At 44.4% G+C, this 18,764-nt stretch overlaps 1 long non-coding RNA gene across 1 annotated transcript in view; it reads left to right on the plus strand.

The window, feature by feature from the left end:
* LOC311138571 overlaps window positions 1–18,764 on the plus strand; it is a 74,098-nt gene that overhangs the window by 46,942 nt on the left and 8,392 nt on the right. The gene's annotated exons all lie outside the window — the stretch shown is intronic.

Below are 18,764 nucleotides of genomic sequence, written 5' to 3' on the forward strand. Positions count from 1 at the left end.
TTCATAGCTTGTTCTCCATCTTCTTCTTAAATAGGGGGCCAATTTATTTTCAGCACTTTTATTTCCATGCCTGATCCAAACTTGTTTTCTCATGGCTCTCTCTTGTCCCTCTGCAGCAGACATATGGTGAGCAATATGTTCGGAACATCGATTCGCAATAAAATCACAGTATTGATTTTGTAGAATTGTGAGAATTGTGAGAATCGCAATACATATCGTATCAACACAAAAGTATCGTGATAATATCGTATTGTGAGGTCCCTGGCAATTCCCAGGCCTACTACGCACGTCAACAATCAATTTTATGCCAGCCACACACTCCCACACATCAACAATCAACTTTATTCTCACCATACACTCCCACACGTCAACAATCAACTTTATTCTCACCATACACTCCCACACGTCAACAATCAACTTTATTCTCACCATACACTTATTCTCACCATACACTGCGTGACGAAGCACCTCTTACTCACATCGCTCTCCATCACGTGATCGGATCTTTCTCACAGACTACAAGTGAAGACAGACACGGGGACGCAACTGTGCGCGTCCTTATCCAATTCCGAGGCGCATATTGAAGATATTGGAAGAATTGTCCACATTTACTTTTCGTCAGCCAACAAGATGAGCAGGCCTAACGAACAACAAAAGCACTAGCCTATGTCAATCTACTACCCCCCATAGTACAAAAGTTGACCTATTCTATTCAGTGCGAGAAATAAATATTCCAAACATAGTCTGGGATATTTGTGGGATGCAATTGATCCCAAATTAATACAACCACTAGCATAAAAAAACTGTTTTAAGCAATGAGCCTGACGCAACAGATGAGAACGTTTAGCTTAAAATGTTGATAACTATTAGGCTATTTTTTCACATTATGAGTGCAGCAATGCGCACACAGCAGTAGGCTATAAGCTTGAATGTTCCATTAGCAGGAAAACCCCATTCTCAAAAGTGACCACAAATGCGATTATGCATGTAATGCTTTTATTATATTTAATTTTAATTTTTTTACCCCCTTTTTTTCCCAATTTCAATTACGATCTTGTCTCATCGCTGCAACTCCCCAACGGGCTCGGGAGAGGCGAAGGTCAAGTCATGCGTCCTCCGCCAAACCGCGCTCCTTAACACCCGCCCACTTAATCCGGAAGCCAGCTGCACCCATGTGTCGGAGGAAACACCATTCAACTGACGACCGAAGACAGCCTGCAGGCGCTGGGCCCACCACAAGGAGTCGCTAGAGTTTGACGAGCCAAGTAAAGCCCCCCCCCCCTCACTTTGAAGATGCAACATTTATTTTTTTGTGAAACAAACAAGAAATAAGACACAAAAAAAACAGAAAACTTGAGTGTGCATAACTATTCACCCCCCCCAAAGTCAATACTTTGTAGAGCCACCTTATGCAGCAATTACAGCTGCAAGTCTCTTGGGGTATGTCTCTATAAGCTTGGCACATCTAGCCACTGAGATTTTTGCCCATTCTTCAAGGCAAAACTGCTCCAGCTCCTTCAAGTTGGATGGGTTCTGCTGGTGTACAGCAATCTTTAAGTTATACCACAGATTCTCAATTGGATTGAGGTCTGGGCTTTTACTAGGCCATTCCAGGACATTTAAATGTTTCCCCTTAAACCACTAAAGGGTTGCTTTAGCAGTATGCTTAGGGTCATTGTCCTGCTGGAAGGTGAACCTCCGTCCCAGTCTCAAATCTCTGGAAGACTGAACAGGTTTCCCTCAAGAATTTCCCTGTATTTAGCGCCATCCATCATTCCTTCAATTCTGACCAGTTTCCCAGTCCCAGCCGATGAAAAACATCCCCACAACATGATGCTGCCACCACCATGCATCGCTGTGGGGATGGTGTTCTCGGGGTGATGAGGTGTTGGGTTTGTGCCAGACATAGCGTTTTCCTTGATGGCCAAAAAGCTCAATTTTAGTCTCATCTGACCAGAGTACCTTCTTTCATATGTTTGGGGAGTCTCCCACATGCCTTTTGGCGAACACCAAAAGTGTTTGTTTATTTTTTCTTCTAGCAATGGCTTTTTTCTGGCCACTCTTCCATAAAGCCCAGCTCTGTGGAGTGTACGGCTTAAAGTGGTCCTATGGACAGATACTCCAATCTCCGCTGTGGAGCTTTGCAGCTCCTTCAGGGTTATCTTTGGTGTCTTTGTTGCCTCTCTGATTAATGCCCTCCTTGCCTGGTCTGTGAGTTTTGGTGGGCGGCCCTCTCTTGGCAGGTTTGTCGTGGTGCCATATTCTTTCCATTTTTTTATAATGGATTTAATAGTGCTCCGTAGGATGTTCAAAGTTTCGGATATTTTTTATAACTCAACCCTGATCTGTACTTCTCCACAATTTTGTCCCTGACCTGTTTGGAGAGCTCCTTGGTCTTCATGGTGCTGCTTGCTTCGTGGTGCCCCTTGCTTAGTGGTGTTGCAGACTGGGGCCTTTCAGAACAGGTGTATATATACTGAGATCATGTGACGGATCATGTGACACTTAGATTGCACACAGGTGGACTTTATTTAACTAATTATGTGACTTCTGAAGGTAATTGGTTGCACCAGATCTTATTTAGGGGCTTCATAGCAAAGGGGGTGAATACATATGCACGCACCACTTTTCCGTAGTATTTTTTATATTTTTTTGAAACAAGTTCTTTTTTTTCATTTCACTTCACCAATTTGGACTATTTTGTGTATGTCCATTACATGAAATCCAAATAAAAATCAATTTAAATTACAGGTTGTAATGCAACAAAATAGGAAAAACGCCAAGGGGGATGAATACTTTTGCAATCATATATGTGTGAAATGTGTGAAATTTGTTTTGATTTAGAATGGACCATTATCATGTACCTGTCTCGAAAAAAAATACATGTCATCTATGCACTTAAATAGCAAATGGAGGACGCTTTTCCTGTGGTTCATTTTCATGCCAGCCAGCAATGTGCTTAATATTAGGAAAGTTGAGAAATAAATATAGTAGGCCTAGCCTACAGAAAACTGATGGGATCCTCCTCTTTTTAATAGAGGCCATCACTCTGTTCTCTCGCAATTGCATAGCCTATAGAAATGTTGTGCAACATGAGCTCATGGAGTGTTTGATTAGATTTTCGATTGCGTTTGCATTGATGTCAAAGTGGGGACAATAGAGTGCTGAGTACCAGGCAGTTAGCAAGTTTGGTAGGCTACTAATGACCATCAGCAGCATCAGAGCTTGGAGAAGCCTAATTACCTGACTAAACGGTCATGTGGAATTTGACTGTTGTCATGACTCGTGAACGCTGGTGTGGCGGTAATATGGTCACCTTAACAGCCCTACCCTCACACACAGTACAGTATATCCCACCCAGCTGCCTACTGGTCAGGTCTGGATGCTGCTGGCCGACCAACCCCCACTCCCTGAGTCACCCACCTTATGTCTAATCCACTACAGCCTTTTACCAGGAGTCCTGTATGGGGGTAAGCACAAAGGGACAGGTAGTAATTAGGAAATAATTACTTTATCTGAACAAGTGACTTGCCTGTAGTCCAGGATGTGTGGATGTAATGACTCATTCAATATTGTATACGTCTGGAGAGGAGGTTAGCAAAGCCCTGCACCTGGCTACATTAAATAGATGTTTCGTTTTATGCTCTCATGACACAAATAATTCATTAATGTCCGGTTATACTGTATGTGGTCTAGCAACTGTATGAGTCAGACGGTACAGTCATGGATTTTGGAGTGACCAATTTACCGGTAATGGCCTGTAGCCATCTACTGTATGTCTAAATATATTGAATCAATATTGAATCACTAAGCTTGTAATAAGTGACTCAAGCTGAGACAGGCACCTGAACTGACCCTACTTCCCTCTTTCTCCCTTTGCCTATCATTATTTCCTTTCCTTTTTTTATCCTTTCCTTTCATTTCCTTCTCTCACTCTATTTTTCTGTCCCACCTGCTCTCTTTGGGGCCGGCGATGGTCTGCTGTGCTGTGTAGAGGTGTATGATTAGTATAGGCTTAGTCAGATACAGGTGTTTTGCAAGCTAAGGGAGGCCTCAACACCTTCCGTCTTATTTGATCTTTATTCATGGATGGCATGTTTCATCACAATATTGTTTTGAACGTTTGTTTTGGACTGATGCCCAACTGAGCATTCTACTCAATGCATCGTCAATGAGCGCTGATGAAGATTTCCTCAAAAGTTCATTACAGTGGCTTAGAAATACAAGGCCAATAATTAGTAGGAAAACCTTTTGTCATCATTTTGATGTCGCCAGATTGACTTTAGATGCAGTATAATGTTAGCTAGTTAGCTAAGATTGAGGGAAGGACACCGGATATTAGCTAACTACCGTTATCATTGCTAGCTACTTTTGACTAACTTTGCTAGCTAATGACAACATTGCTATCTATCTAAAGTAAATTTGATGACATGATAATGCTGGCAAAGTTGTTTCCTACTAAACATTTGACTACTTTAGCAGTGTCATGGTATTTCCAGGCACTATAGTGTAATTTAGACTAAACAGTCATTAGCCTCCGTCCAGAATGACTGGGCTCGTCACAACTTTAGGGCACCACTATTACGCTGCCGGTAGAGGGCGGATTGAGAACGTTCACAACAATGGCATGATGTGACCGAGTGATGGTGCAACCTATGAATAGTCATGGACAGCAGCCCGCCTCTTCACACACAAACTTTTGTCAAGAGGAACCAGTGCACATAGGTATCATTCATCAACCTGTGGAAACAGCTAGCTGTAGGGTCTGCAGGTGTGCTCTGCCTCTGGCAGGGTTTATACTGGGGTTAAGGATAACATACACTGATAGATTGGCAGATTACTGATAGTTTAAACTGGGGTTAAGGATAATCTACACTGATAGTGTATTTTAGGGTTAAGGATAACAGACACTGATAGTGTATTTTAAGGTTCAGGATAACAGACACTGATAGTGTATTTTAAGGTTCAGGATAACAGACACAGCTGGTGAGAAACCAACTGAAAGTGGGTTTGATTTACAGCTGTAAGGGTCTTATTTCCTACAGTGACCTCCCCTGTGTCCCAATGCCACATGTCAACACCTGATACATTTTTTATGCATGACAATGGTGATGACTACTCATGTCACCTGCTGTAAGTACTGCAATGTGGATTTTCCTGTAAGGTCACCATAGTGACAAGCTCAGTGTCTAAAGAGCCCAACTGAGTTCTCTCTCTCTCTCTCTCTCTCTCTCTCTCTCTCTCTCTCTCTCTCTCTCTCTCCCTCTCTCTCCCTCTCTCTCCCTCTCTCTCTCTCTCTCTCTCCCTCTCTCCCTATCTCCATCTCCATCTCCATCTCCATCTCCATCTCCATCTCCATGCTGGGAGTTTGAGTGTTTGGTATGGTGGGCTCTGTCCTAACTTATTTTCTTGATTCTTTCCTTCGTCTTTTCTTTCAAATTTTATTTTCTATGGTGGAGGGTTAATGCACTGTTTGTTTTAGTGGTACCCACTGGGTTTTTTTCTAAGTTAGGGAGGAAGAGGACAGAGGTTTAGTTTCCTGGGGTTTTGAATGGTGTGGTGTGCGCAATGGCATCGCAGCCTAGCGCTGAGGAGACACTTTCGTTACGGCATGGATTCAGGTATGTTCCCGAGAATGGAATTAAGGTGGAGGAGGTTCTGCTCACGGTCGGTGAACAGGTAGGAGCTGAATTTATACATTCCGCTTCCAGAATGAACAAAGCTGTGGTTGTGTTCATGAAAATAGCAAATTTGGTGGGTAGGCTCATTTCTAGTGGAATATTTGTAAGAGGTGTGTTGGTGGCAATTTATCCTCTTTCTACCCCTTCGACTAGGGTGGTAGTTGCAAATTTACCTCAGTTTATTACGGATGATCAAATCAGGAAGGAGCTGAGTCGCTTTCGTAGGTTACTAGTGGTTTTCGTGTACTGTCTGCAGGTTTTCAGGCAGATGCCGTCAAGCATGTTGTTTGTTCTGGAGGCAAGTGTTCATGTTTCTGAATAACAATCAGTTAGGAAAGCAAAAGGCATGCTTTTTCAAACAGAAATTTGCATCCTGTAGCACTAACTCCAAAAAGTTTTGGGACACAGCGAGAATAAGAGCACCTCCTCCCAGCTACCCACTGCACTGAGGCTAGGAAACACTGTCACCACCGCTAAATCTACGATAATCAAGAATTTCAATGTCTGGACCTCAGTCTCTATGGGGGTGCCACAGGGTTCAATTCTCCGGCCGACTGTATTCTCTGTGTATATCAATGATGTCGCTCTTGCTGCTGGTGACTCTCAGATCCACCTCTACGCAGATCACACCATTTTGTATACATCTGGCCCTTCATTGGACACTGTGTTAACAAACCTCCAAACGAGCTTCAATGCCATACAACACTCCTTCCGTGGCCTCCAACTGCTCTTAAACGCTAGTAAAACTAAATGCATGCTCTTCAATCGAACGCTGCTTGCACCCACCCGCCCGACTAGAATTACTACTCTCGGCGGGTCTGACTTAAAATATGTGGACAACCACAAATACCTAGGTGCCTGGTTAGACCGTAAACTCTCCTTCCAGACTCACATGAAGCATCTCCAATCCAAAGTCACCAAAGCCCCATATACTACCCACCATTGTGACCTGTACTCTCTCGTTGGCTGGCCCTCACTACATATTCGTCGCCAAACCCACTGGCTCCAGGTCATCTATAAATCACTTCTAGGCAAATCCCCGCTTAGCTCATTGGTCACCATAGCAACACCCACCCGTAGTATGCGTTCCAGCAGGTATATCTCACTGGTCATCCCCAAAGCCAACACCTCCTTTGGCCGCCAATCCTTCCAGTTCTCTGCTGCAAATTAATTTTTTTATTTAATTGTAATTAATTTTTAATTTTAATTTAAATGTTTTGTCATTTAGCAGACGCTCTTATCCAGAGCGACTTACAGGAGCAATTAGGATTAAGTGCCTTGCTCAAGGGCACATCGACAGATTTTTCACCTAGTCGGCTCGGGGATTAGAACCAGCGACCTTTCGGTTACTGGCACAATGCTCTTAACCACTAAGCTACCTGCCGCCCCATATGACTGGAACGAACTGCAAAAATCTCTGAAGCTGGAGACACTTATTTCCCTCACTAACTTTAAGCATCAGTTGTCAGAGCAGCTTACCGATCACTGCACCTGTACACAGCCCATCTGTAATTAGCCCACCCAACTACCTCATCCCCATATTGTTATTTACATTGTTATTTATTTTGCTCATTTGCACCCCAGTATCTCTATTTGCACATCATCTTCTGCACATCTATCACTCCAGTGTAAATACTAAATTGTAATTATTTTGCACTATGGCCTATTTATTGCCTTACCTCCATAACTTACTACATTTGCACACACTGTATATAGCTTTCTACTGTGTTATTGACTGTATGTTTTGTTTATTCCATATGTAACTCCGTGTTGTTGTTGTTTTTATCGCACTGCTTTGCTTTATCTTGGCCAGGTCGCAGTTGTAAATGAGAACTTGTTCTCAACAGGCCTACCTGGTTAATTAAAGGTGAAATAAAAAATTAAAATTAACAGTTAAATGTGCATTTTAAAGTGAGGCATGGGGAGGGGCTCTACGCAGGGTTTGCCAGCACAGATAGTCTACGGTGCTTTGAGTGTGGGGATTTGGGGCATAAGAGCTTTGCGTGCCCACATAAAGGCCGTAGACAAGGTGAGGGTACAAGCACCAGTTGGGGAAATCGAGGTCAACGTGCAGGGGGCCATGAGACGCAGGCAGCAGAGGCTGGGCCTAGTCATGCTACAGATGGTAGTGTAGCTAAGGCTGGGCCTAGTCATGCTACAGATGGTGGTGTAGATGAGGCTGGGCCTAGTCATGCTACAGATGGTAGTGTAGCTAAGGCTGGGCCTAGTCATGCTACAGATGGTGGTGTAGATGAGGCTGGGTCTAGTCATGCTATAGATGGTGGTGTAGCTAAGGCTGGGCCTAGTCATGCTACAGATGGTGGTGTAGATGAGGCTGGGTCTAGTCATGCTATAGATGGTGGTGTAGGTGAGTCTGGTTCTTGTCATGCTATGGATGGTGGTGTAGCTGAGGCTGGGTCTAGTCATGCTATAGATGGTGGTGTAGATGAGGCTGGGTCCAGTCATGTTATGGATGGTGGTGTAGATGAGGCTGTGTCTAGTCATGTCATGGATGGTGGTGTAGATGGGGCTTAGTCAGGTTATGCTAGTGGATGAGGAGAGTATAGTGGGGAAGGGTAAGCGACTAGGGGGGGTGGAGGAGGGTGTCAAGCGGAAGAGGAAAAAGAGGGAGAAGAAAGGAGGTGGGAGGGCAGAGGCTGGTGTGGTGAAAGGCACCAAGGAACCTTTGCCTGGTTCTGGGGGGGAGGCCCCGACTAGAGAGAAAGGGCAGGTGGTCAGGTTGGGAGATGGAGATGAGGAGGAGGAAGGTGAGTCTGAGGAAGAAGACGATGAGGAGGATTTATTTTCAGACTCCTCCTCAATGGGTTCAGAGCTGACAGCCAGTCAGTCAGAGGGGTCAAAGTACACGGTGAGGGAACTGTCAAGGTTCCTGAATGAGACTAAGGGGAAAAAAGTTAATCTTGAGTCTTTTTTTTGCGATCCGGGAAAGTTGCTACAACATGCTATGAAAAATTAGGGGCATTGTGTCCTCTCACCCAGGAAACAGTTTAGGTTGAGGAAGAGGGTCACAACCGTGCGTAAAGGTCTACCTTCAGACACTGTTTAGATGAAAGTTTTATTTCTGGCACTGGGGCTTTTTGAGCTTTGCTATTGGTCTCTTTCTTTGCTGGCTTTTCTCCCACTTCTTATGGAGACTCTTTGGGTAGGCTCGCTTATTATTAATGGTGCCAGAGATGCGGAAAAGAGGAGTGTGTTGGGTGAATATGTAAAACAAAAAAAGGACAGGTGTTGTTTCTGCAGGAGCGCATAGTGATGTGATGAATGAAGTTGATTGGGGGCTCTGGTGGAAAGGGACAAGTGTGCTGAGCCATGGGACAAATGTTAGTGCAGGGGTGGCAGTCCTTTTTGTACCGGGTCTGTCTGTAAAAATGTGCTCCTCAAAAGAGGTGTGTAGGGGTACAGGGGTACAGGGGTTTGTCTTTATAAATGTGTATGTGCCTAACACAAGGAGAGAGAGGGGGCTTCTATTTGGGTGTCTTAGACAGGAACTCTCACAGGTATCGCCTGAGGAGACGCTGGTGGTTGGCGGGGATTGGAACTGTACAATGGATTTGACAAAAGACAGAAATGGGTAGGAGCCTCATTTAGGCTCAGTGGGGGTGTTAAGGGACATTATTAATCAGTTTGACCTAGTGAATGTTTGGAGAACTAGACATCCCAACACAAGACAGTATACATGTGTGAAGGTCTTTGGGGCTAGGGTGAGTGCAGCCCAGTTTGATCGATTGTACATGTCCAGGAATCAGAGCACTAGGCTGTTGGGCACTACCATTCTCTTGGTGGGTTTTTCGGACCATCACATAACCATGGCTCGGCTGTCTATTTCACCAGGGCCTCGGCAGGCATCCTATTGGAAGTTTAATGTAAAGCTCTTACAAGATGCCACTTTATGCCCAGGTTTCCAGACTTTTTGGGAAAGGTGGGGGCAGCAAAGAGAGGCATATGAGTCTGAGTCAATGGTGGGATGTGGGAAAAGTCCAAATTCTGCTTTTCTGTCAACAGTATACAGCTCTCTCATCCTCAGAGGCTAGAAGACTATTGGGGGAACTTGAGTGTAGTATTAGTGATATGGAGGTAGAGCTGTTGGGGCAAGGCAATGTAGGCCTCCAGGCTAATTTAGCTGAACTATGTAGGGACCTGGGCAGTTTTTCCAGGTTAAAGCAAAGGGAGCACCTGTAAGAGCTAGGTTCTCCATGCTCAAGGATATGAATGCTCCCAGCTCCTTCTTCTTTGGTTTGGAAAGACAGAGCGGTGAAGCCAAGGGTATGCATTGTCTATGGCTTTCAGATGGGCGGGTGACCTCTGTGGTGGGGGAGATGCGGGAGCGGACTGTGGAGTTTTATGCTGAGTTGTATAAGGCAGAAATGTGTGATTCTATGGGTGCTCAGGTTTTGTTTGCAGAACTCCCTAAGCTCTCTCTGGCACAGAGGGATAAAATGGACATTCCCCTGTTGTCCCATGAACTGGCAGAGGCCGTAACCCAGATGTCCCCCGGCCGTGCACCGGGGGTCGATGGACTCCCAGTGGAGTTTTATAAAACATTCTGGGGAATAATTGGACTGGACTTCTTTTGCGTGTTGTGTGAGTGGGTCGGGGTAGGAGAGTTGCCGATGAGCTGCCGTCGGGTGGCTCTGACTCTCCTGCCCAAAAAAGGGGACTTGTGTGAACTTAAGAACTGGAGGCCTGTGGCATTGCTCTGCGCGGACTACAAGATATTTGTGAAGGTCCTCGCTAACAGACTGAAGTCCCATCTGGACTCTATAGTACACAAGGACCAGACATATTGCATACCAGGATGCTCAATCACGGACAACTTAATCAGGGACATGTTGGACTTGTCGAGAGGTTCTAATATGAACTTTGGACTGGTCTCTTTAGATCAAGATAAGGCTTTTGATAGAGTGGACCATGAGTATCTGTTTAATGTGATGTCTGTGTTTGGGTTTGGGGAAAGGTTTTTGTCCTATGTGAAGATGTTGTATGCTGGGGCGTCATGTATGGTCAAGGTGGGAGGGGGGCTCAGTAGGCCAGTCTGGGTGAGGCGGGGCATTAGACAAGGATGCCCACTATCAGGGCAGTTATATACACTAGCCATTGAGCCTTTTTTGGGTCTGCTACGCAGGAGACTGCAGGGAGTGTGCTGGACAGGCATATCAGTGTCAGCGTTTGCAGATGACGTTTCTGTGATGGTCAGGGATGGTCAGGATATGCAGGCAGTAGAGACTAGTCTGAAGGTGTACGAGGGAGCTTCGTCAGCTAAGGTAAACTGGGGCAAGAGCAAAGCTCTGTTATGTGGGGCATGGTGGGATAGGGCCCCTCCTCTGCTTCCAGGAGGTTTGCAGTGGGGTTGTGAAGGGCTTAACATTTTGGGGGTGTACCTGGGCTCGGAGAGGTGGGTCAGGAAGTACTGGGAGGGGATGTCACAGGCAGTGGTGTCAAGACTGGCCAGGTGGAGGTGGCTCCTGTCCCAAGTGTCATATAGAGGGAGGGTGCTGATAATCAACAACCTGTTGGCATCTTCCCTGTGGCATAAACTGGCTGTCCTCAACCCCCCGCCGGTCTGCTCGCAGACCTGCAACGCAAGCTGGTGGATTTTTTCTGGTTGGGCCATCACTGGCCGAGGGTGGCAGTGTTAAGCCCTATACAACCTCTGTATTAAGGTAAGGAACATTAGGAGCCTAACAGGAGTGAAGGCACACCTCCAGTGGAGGGTTCTACATGGAGCCCTGGCCACTAACAGCTGGTTGGCACGGGTTGAACCGGGAGTCGGACAGAGGTGTCCTTTCTGTGTCATGTGTGAAACTGTGATTCATGTGTTTTCTGTGTGCGCCAGGTTAGTGCCTTTATGTCTCTGTTGGAATGTCTGTGTGAGAGGTTGGGGGTGGAGTTTACTGTCGGGATGTTTATAATGGGGTACAGGTATTCAGATAGGGAAAAGGCCAAATGTGTGTTGTTGAATTTTCTGTTTGCTCAGGCAAAGTTGGCTATTTGGCTAACAAGGAGGAACAGGGTCAAAGGTGGGGGGATAACAGACCCTATTCTATTATTTAATGGGATTGTCTCTGCGCGCCTTAGGGTGGAATTTGAGTTCTATAAAATGATAAAAAGTGTGGAGATATGGTGTGTTGGTGGGGCTGTCTGTATAGCTGGGGAAGATGGCCTGGATGTACGGTTGTAGAAGTGGTGAGGTTTGGGTTAATCTGATGTGTGGTGTTGTATCGTGGGGTAGAGGGCAAGGTAAGTATGCAGTACAGGGGATATTGGTATTTTTGTATTTTTTTTTGGGGGGGGGGGGGGGGGGGGGTGAGGTTTTAATGAAATTAGAATGTATCATTAAAGAAAGACAAAAAGTCAAAGTCTCTCTCGCTCTCTCTCTCCCTCCCTCCCTCCCTCCCTCGGCCGGCAGCACTAAAAATAATTGAAATAGTGATACACTCTCCAGTGTTCCTAATGAGAGAGGCTGAAGCTGCAGAAATATGCCTTTGTCTCCATTTCATCAGTGGGCCCTGGAAAACCTTGTCTGTTTGAATGGACAGGGGAATAAGATAGCTATAATGGTAGAGTAATAATGGTAATGATAGGAGTGCAGTGAATGGTACTGCTTCTCTGTCCTGCAGCAAGGGATACTGTGACTGTGGATTCCGGAATGATGGTGTTCTATGTCAAAACAAACATCAAGATTGATGAGGCTGTTGTGTCAAAGGGGGCATCGTACATACATGATACAATCTACCCTATATTCTACCCTCTTTAGAAGACTAAAATAGATTTATGGTCAAATAGAGCTTTGACATTTAACTAATCACCATGAGCTTAATAAAGCATGTCTGTGTTGTTTCTAAATGCTCACCTGGTGATTAAGAAATAATTGCAATGGAGTATCTGCCTCCAGGCATATAACGAGTTGGAGGTGGGATGTATGAAGGAGGAAATGACTGTGCTTTGCGGTGCATTACGGGGCGGTGCGGTGACAGCAGGCAGCATCAGGTGAACTACCCAGGAATAACTGGGAGTGTTATGGTTCTGGCAGATCCCAACCTGCGCTGGGGATGACAGAGAGACACCCTGAGGGTCCGACTGTGCCAGCTGGGCTGTTTCTAAAAACAGACACCCCCTCCTCATTTATTCTTCACAGCAGATGCTAAGTCCTGTCTGTCTTCAGAGGAAGGCAATTACTTGAGTCAGAGAGAAAGGCACGCCTCGCTCTAATCAACCAGCATCAAATCACCCACTGAGTGACAGACTGTCACTGACTCATGTGTGGACCGAGAACAGGAAAGGAGGATGGCAAAGAGAGAGAGAGGACGGAGGGAAGGAGGGAGAGAGTGACAAGGGTGAAACGTTTACAAAAAAAAAAGAAGAAGTAAATTAGAGAGAGAGACACCATCTCTTATACTTTCAAAGCTGCTTTGACTTACAGCGGTCAAACACTTTTCATCCCTCTCAACTTTCATCAGATCTTGCCTCTACCTCTCTCCCTGCCTGTCAACCTGCATACCTCCTCTCGCTCTCTTTCTCTCTCTCTCTCTCACCCTCCCTCCCTGCCTGCCTGCCTGCCTGTTAGTGTACCTCCCTGCCTCTTCGCCATGGCTCCTCAGCCTCTTACGTAAGGCTGACCTGGTAAAATTCCACAGCTCACTCACTCGCTCCCTACTCCCCCATTTCCCTGTGGCGACAACAATTTGGTACTGTTCAGAACCAGCCGCCCATTTGTGGGATGTTTTTCCAGCTGCTCACAACAGGGCTACCTCAGTTTATATGAGGTCTGGATGGATGAGGAAGTTTCTAGGAAGCATTACCTGCTAAAGCTTTAAGGCTATGATCTAAACACTGCATGGCATTATATATAACTGGTCACTGCTGTTGCTCTTAAACTTTGAAGATTAACTTGTGTACAGTAAAAACATGGATTTTTAATGAGTCTCCCTATTGGTGTGTAAATGTGATATCTTGAAGTCTAAGACTCATATAAGGCATAAGACTGCTAAACAGCTACCCGGACTACTTACATTGACCCTTTTTGCAATAACTCTCTTGCAGTGACTCTATGCACACACATGTCTGTCTGAATAAGTCACTCTGCTGTGTGTTTGGACTGCAGCCAGCTGAAATGAGGCGCTGCATGAGGGTGTGTGGGGGTGTGGGGGGTGTGGGTGATAAAACAGGCCAAACAGCTGAATCAGAGTTCATCTCACACCATTCAACACATGCAACAAACACAGAATACAGAACAAAGGCAGATTTATAAATACAGTTGAAGTCGGAAGTTTACATACACTTAGGTTGGAGTCATTAAAACTTGTTTTTCAACCACTCCACAAATGTCTTGTTAACAAATTATAGTTTTGGCAAGTCGGTTAGGACATCTACTTTGTGCATGACACAAGTAATTTTTACAACAATTGTTCACAGACAGATTATTTCACTTATAATTCACTGTATCACAATTCCAGTGGGTCAGAAGTTTACATACACTAAGTTGACTGTGCCTTTAAACAGCTTGGGAAATTCCAGAAAGTGATGTCATGGCTTTAGAAGCTTCTGATAGGCTAATTGACATCATCTGAGTCAATTGGAGGTGTACCTGTGGATGTATTTCAAGGCCTACCTTCAAACTCAGTGCCTCTTTGCTTGACATCATGGGAAAAATCTAAAGAAATCAGCCAAGACCTCAGAAAAAAAATTGTAGACCTCCACAAGTCTGGTTCATCCTTGGGAAAAATTTCCAAACGCCTGAAGGTACCACGTTAATCGGTACAAACAATAGTATGCAAGTATAAACACCATGGGACCATGCAGCCGTCATACCGCTCAGGAAGGAGACGCGTTCTGTCTCCTAGAGATGAACGTACTTTGGTGTGAAAAGTGCAAATCAATCCCAGAACAACAGCAAAGGACCTTGTGAAGATGCTGGAGGAAACAGGTACAAAAGTATCTATATCCACAGTAAAACGAGTCCTATATCGACATAACCTGAAAGGCCGCTCAGCAAGGAAGAAGCCACTGCTCCAAAACCGCCATAAAAAAGCCAGACTACGGTTTGCAACTGCACATGGGGACAAAGATCGTACTTTTTGGAGAAATGTCCTCTGGTCTGATGAAACAAAAATACAACTGTTTGGCCATAATGACCATCGTTATGTTTGGAGGAAAAAGGGGGTTGCTTGCAAGCCGAAGAACACCATCCGTGAAGCACGGGGTGGCAGCATCATGCTGTGGGGGTGCTTTGCTGCAGGAGGGACTGGTGCACTTCACAAAATAGATGGCATCATGAGGAAGGAAAATTATGTGGATATATTGAAGCAACATCTGAAGACATCAGTCAGGAAGTTAAAGTTTGGTCGCAAATGGGTCTTCCAAATGGACAATGACTCCAAGCATGCTTTCAATGTTGTGGCAAAATAGCTTAAGGACAACAAAGTCAAGGTATTGGAGTGGCCATCACAAAGCCCTGACCTCAATCCTATAGAACATTTGTGGGCAGAACTAAAAAAAGCGTGTGTGAGCAAGGAGGCCTACAAACCTGACTCAGTTACACCAGCTCTGTCAGAAGGAATGTGCCAAAATTCACCCAACTTATTGTGGGAAGCTTGTGGAAGGATACCCGAAACGTTTGACCCAAGTTAAACAATTTAAAGGCAATGTTACCAAATACTAATTGAGTGTATGTAAACTTCTGACCCACTGGGAATGTGAAATAAATAAAAGCTGAAATAAATCATTCTCTCTACTATTATTAAAAACTGAGTTTAAATGTATTTGGCTAAGGTGTATGTAAACTTCCGACTTCAACTGTAGCTACCTTAATTACCTTGTACCCCAGCACATGGACTCAGTTGTGGTACTCCCTGTATATAGCCATGTTATTTTTACTTGTTATTGTTATTTGTTATTCACTGGGTATTTATTCCTCGTGTCACTATTTCTATTTTTGTATCTTTATCTTTAGCTTCTTTGATGTAAAGTCCCCTGTTTAGGGGACCTGCGTGGTTCTGGTACCGGTTCCGACCGATCTTTTCACTTATAAATCGATCTGTGGACACCATAGCTTGCATTGAGCGGCAGCCCTGATTCACACAGACACAGGAGTATGTCCCTTCTGCCAGTGTGAAGCAGGATGTGAAATCTGACACCACTTGAATCTGGGATGTCTCTCCTACCATTTCATTCGCTCTTCCGACTGTCCATCAACTCCTGGCTGAACCCTACATCACAGCCAACAATAACACACATGCCTGGAATCTTTACATCGTAATGCAGCAGGAGAGAGTGGTTTCGTCACTGTAGCTTATTCAGAGATCGATTTATAGACAGTAATATAATTAAAATAATTAATAGATTTTAAACAAAAAAACACTTTAATATGAGTTCAAAGGCGAGTTCCTAACAAGTTCAGGAAGCCAAGCTAGAGCTCTGTGAGATGTTCACAGTGATGGGGCAGACGTTTTGATCAAGAGAGACGTTTAGAAATTATGCACATTTTCTCTAACACTGAATATACAAATATGTATTTTACAGTTATAAGGAAGGTGAAATCTTATAGTTGTTTTATAAATTGATTATACTATATTTAGAAAAAATATAAGTAATTTCAAGCCTTATTCATACAGTTTTGTTGAATAGGAAATACATCATAAAATATTTCATATTTTCATATTTTTATCATACTGTGTACTTGAGCTTGTGTCCTCAAAAGTGACCACACCTCAGCAAATTATAAAAAAAATTATCAGAAAGGTGAGATTTGATCCTTTCTTGGAGTATGCAGCAATACTAGTTATTGTTTATGGCGCTCTCATGATAAATAATTACTTTTGGGGATTACGTAAATTACATTTCCGATTACATTTATTTACATTTAAGAGGCTTTAGCTCTGCATTGCTAGAAAAGGACCCTTCAAGTAAGCATTTCACTGTTAGTCTACACCTGTTGTTTGCAAAGCATGTGACAAATATGATTTGATTTGATTTGAAGACTCTTCTCTCCTCTCCTTAATGGATACTCCCACCACCAACACAATTGTCCTTGGTTCACCTAACAGATATGAGTCAATTTGATGTGATCTGATCCACCAGTTGCAACAGGTTGGAAACCACAAGAGGATATCAGAGTGACTGATAAAGAGACCAAAGACAGGCCTCCTGTTTAATCATAGGCCAGAGGCTGACACATCTGACAACTCTTACTAGCTATGCAGAAATAAACAAACACACTGGACTGATACACACATAATGTGTGCAGCTTTGAATATAGCAGTTCTGACAAGGTATAGCATGAGGGAAGAGACAAAGACACATGCCAGTAATGATCACTGAGAATGACAGAAAATTGACCATAGAGTAACTTCTGCTGTAGTGGTTCTGCTCCTCTCTGACCTTCTCCACCTAGGAGAAAGGCCATTTTCATGTCAAACCAAAGTCGACAGAAAATGAAAATGTACTCTAGAAAAACACATTTTCTATTAGATGTAATGAAGAACAGGTGCAAACAGGTCCACTGTCCTGGGTGTTATTGTGCAAGGAGTCTGTTAGGGAGTGTGTTGCATCATGCAGGTCACAGGAATTAGCTAGCTACAGTAAAAGGAACACTAGTTTTGCTAATGTCCCCAAGGTTTGAACAGCTGCTGATAACGTCAGCCAACATGCAGTATCAACAGTCAGGCATTCAACTCAAGCAATCATTGCTCCCTCTGCAACCTCTGAACCAACCCACTCACTCTTTCACTCTCTCCTTTCCACCATCTTATACTTTCTCCTTTCTTTCAACCTCACGTACATTGTCATACATTCAATACCCACTCATCCAGCTTTACACTTTCTCACGTGCCTCTTCCCCATGCATTCACTCTGTCACTGATATCTCTTTAGACACTCACACTTCCTGTCTCACCATTGCAGAGTGCATGCCTCCTCTCAAGCTACAGTATCCTCTCCCAGCCTCTCATACCCACAACACAAGGGTCAATAAACTCACACACCCTCTACTCTAGTGTATTAGATTACAAGGTGCAGAAGCCACTGGCAGAGATTGAGTCACACACACTTGTCACACACATATTCCTGGTTTGAACTGCAAACCGTTTTGTGAGGTAAGTGCCAAGGGCAACCTCTCCCTGACGTGCAACCTGCAGGTTAGCCACTCTGTAGTGCAAACAGGATTTGTCCTAAGTCGTGGACATGATGCAACAACATCAGATAAAGTGGATTCTAAGAATTTCGTTAATTGGCGTTAACTGGTTTGTTAAGTTATTACAACAACAGTCAGGTCACAGACTAAAAAAAGCTAAACTCTGATATGGAGGTTACAGCTTAGCATCAGGTTAAAACAACAACCTTACCCGGTATATTTCCAACTCTATGTAAGAGTGCGTGCAAGGGTATGCATTCATGTGGACCTAACTTACAAGTATAGTTAGCATCATGAATTTACATATGGGTCATACATGCATGAACATATTTGTATACTGCAGCTATATGATATATGATAAATATACAAACTCCAAAACTCCAACACACACACACCCACATACTTTGAAGTCCAGAAGAACAGGTTGGACCACTGAAGAGGAGGAGGGTAGGACGCTACGATAAATCGTGTTCTTCATTTACCTTGGAGGCAAGGTAAAATGCACAGTGTGTAAGCCTTAGAGGCAGGGAAGTCATGTTAAGCTGTTTTGTCAAGGACAGACTGGTCTATACTGATGGGCTGGTTTGATTTACTGTTGTTGATGTAGTCATTAATGTGAGCAGTGTGTTGTAAATTGCATGGTGTACTCTACTCTACAGCACAGCTGGGTTGGTGCTGCTTGGCCTCCCTGTCTTGGCACAGCAGGATCCCCACGTTCCCACACTTTCACCATACAGTGTCAGGCACTGGAGCTGATCAAGACAGATGGCCTCATGTTCAGCAGCACATTTTAGTATTCCACTTCCTGGCTGGGCTGGCTGGGCTGGCTGTCCTCTGCTCTGCCTGCTCTGCTCTGGCTGGTTAATAATTTGTCAGGTCCTGTGGGGTATGAGGACAGCATGTCGACAACAGGCCCACTGTTCCTCTGGCCAACG

The sequence above is a fragment of the Coregonus lavaretus genome (assembly GCF_964263955.1).
Source record: "Coregonus lavaretus genome assembly, chromosome: 12".
NCBI classification, from domain to species: domain Eukaryota; kingdom Metazoa; phylum Chordata; class Actinopteri; order Salmoniformes; family Salmonidae; genus Coregonus; species Coregonus lavaretus.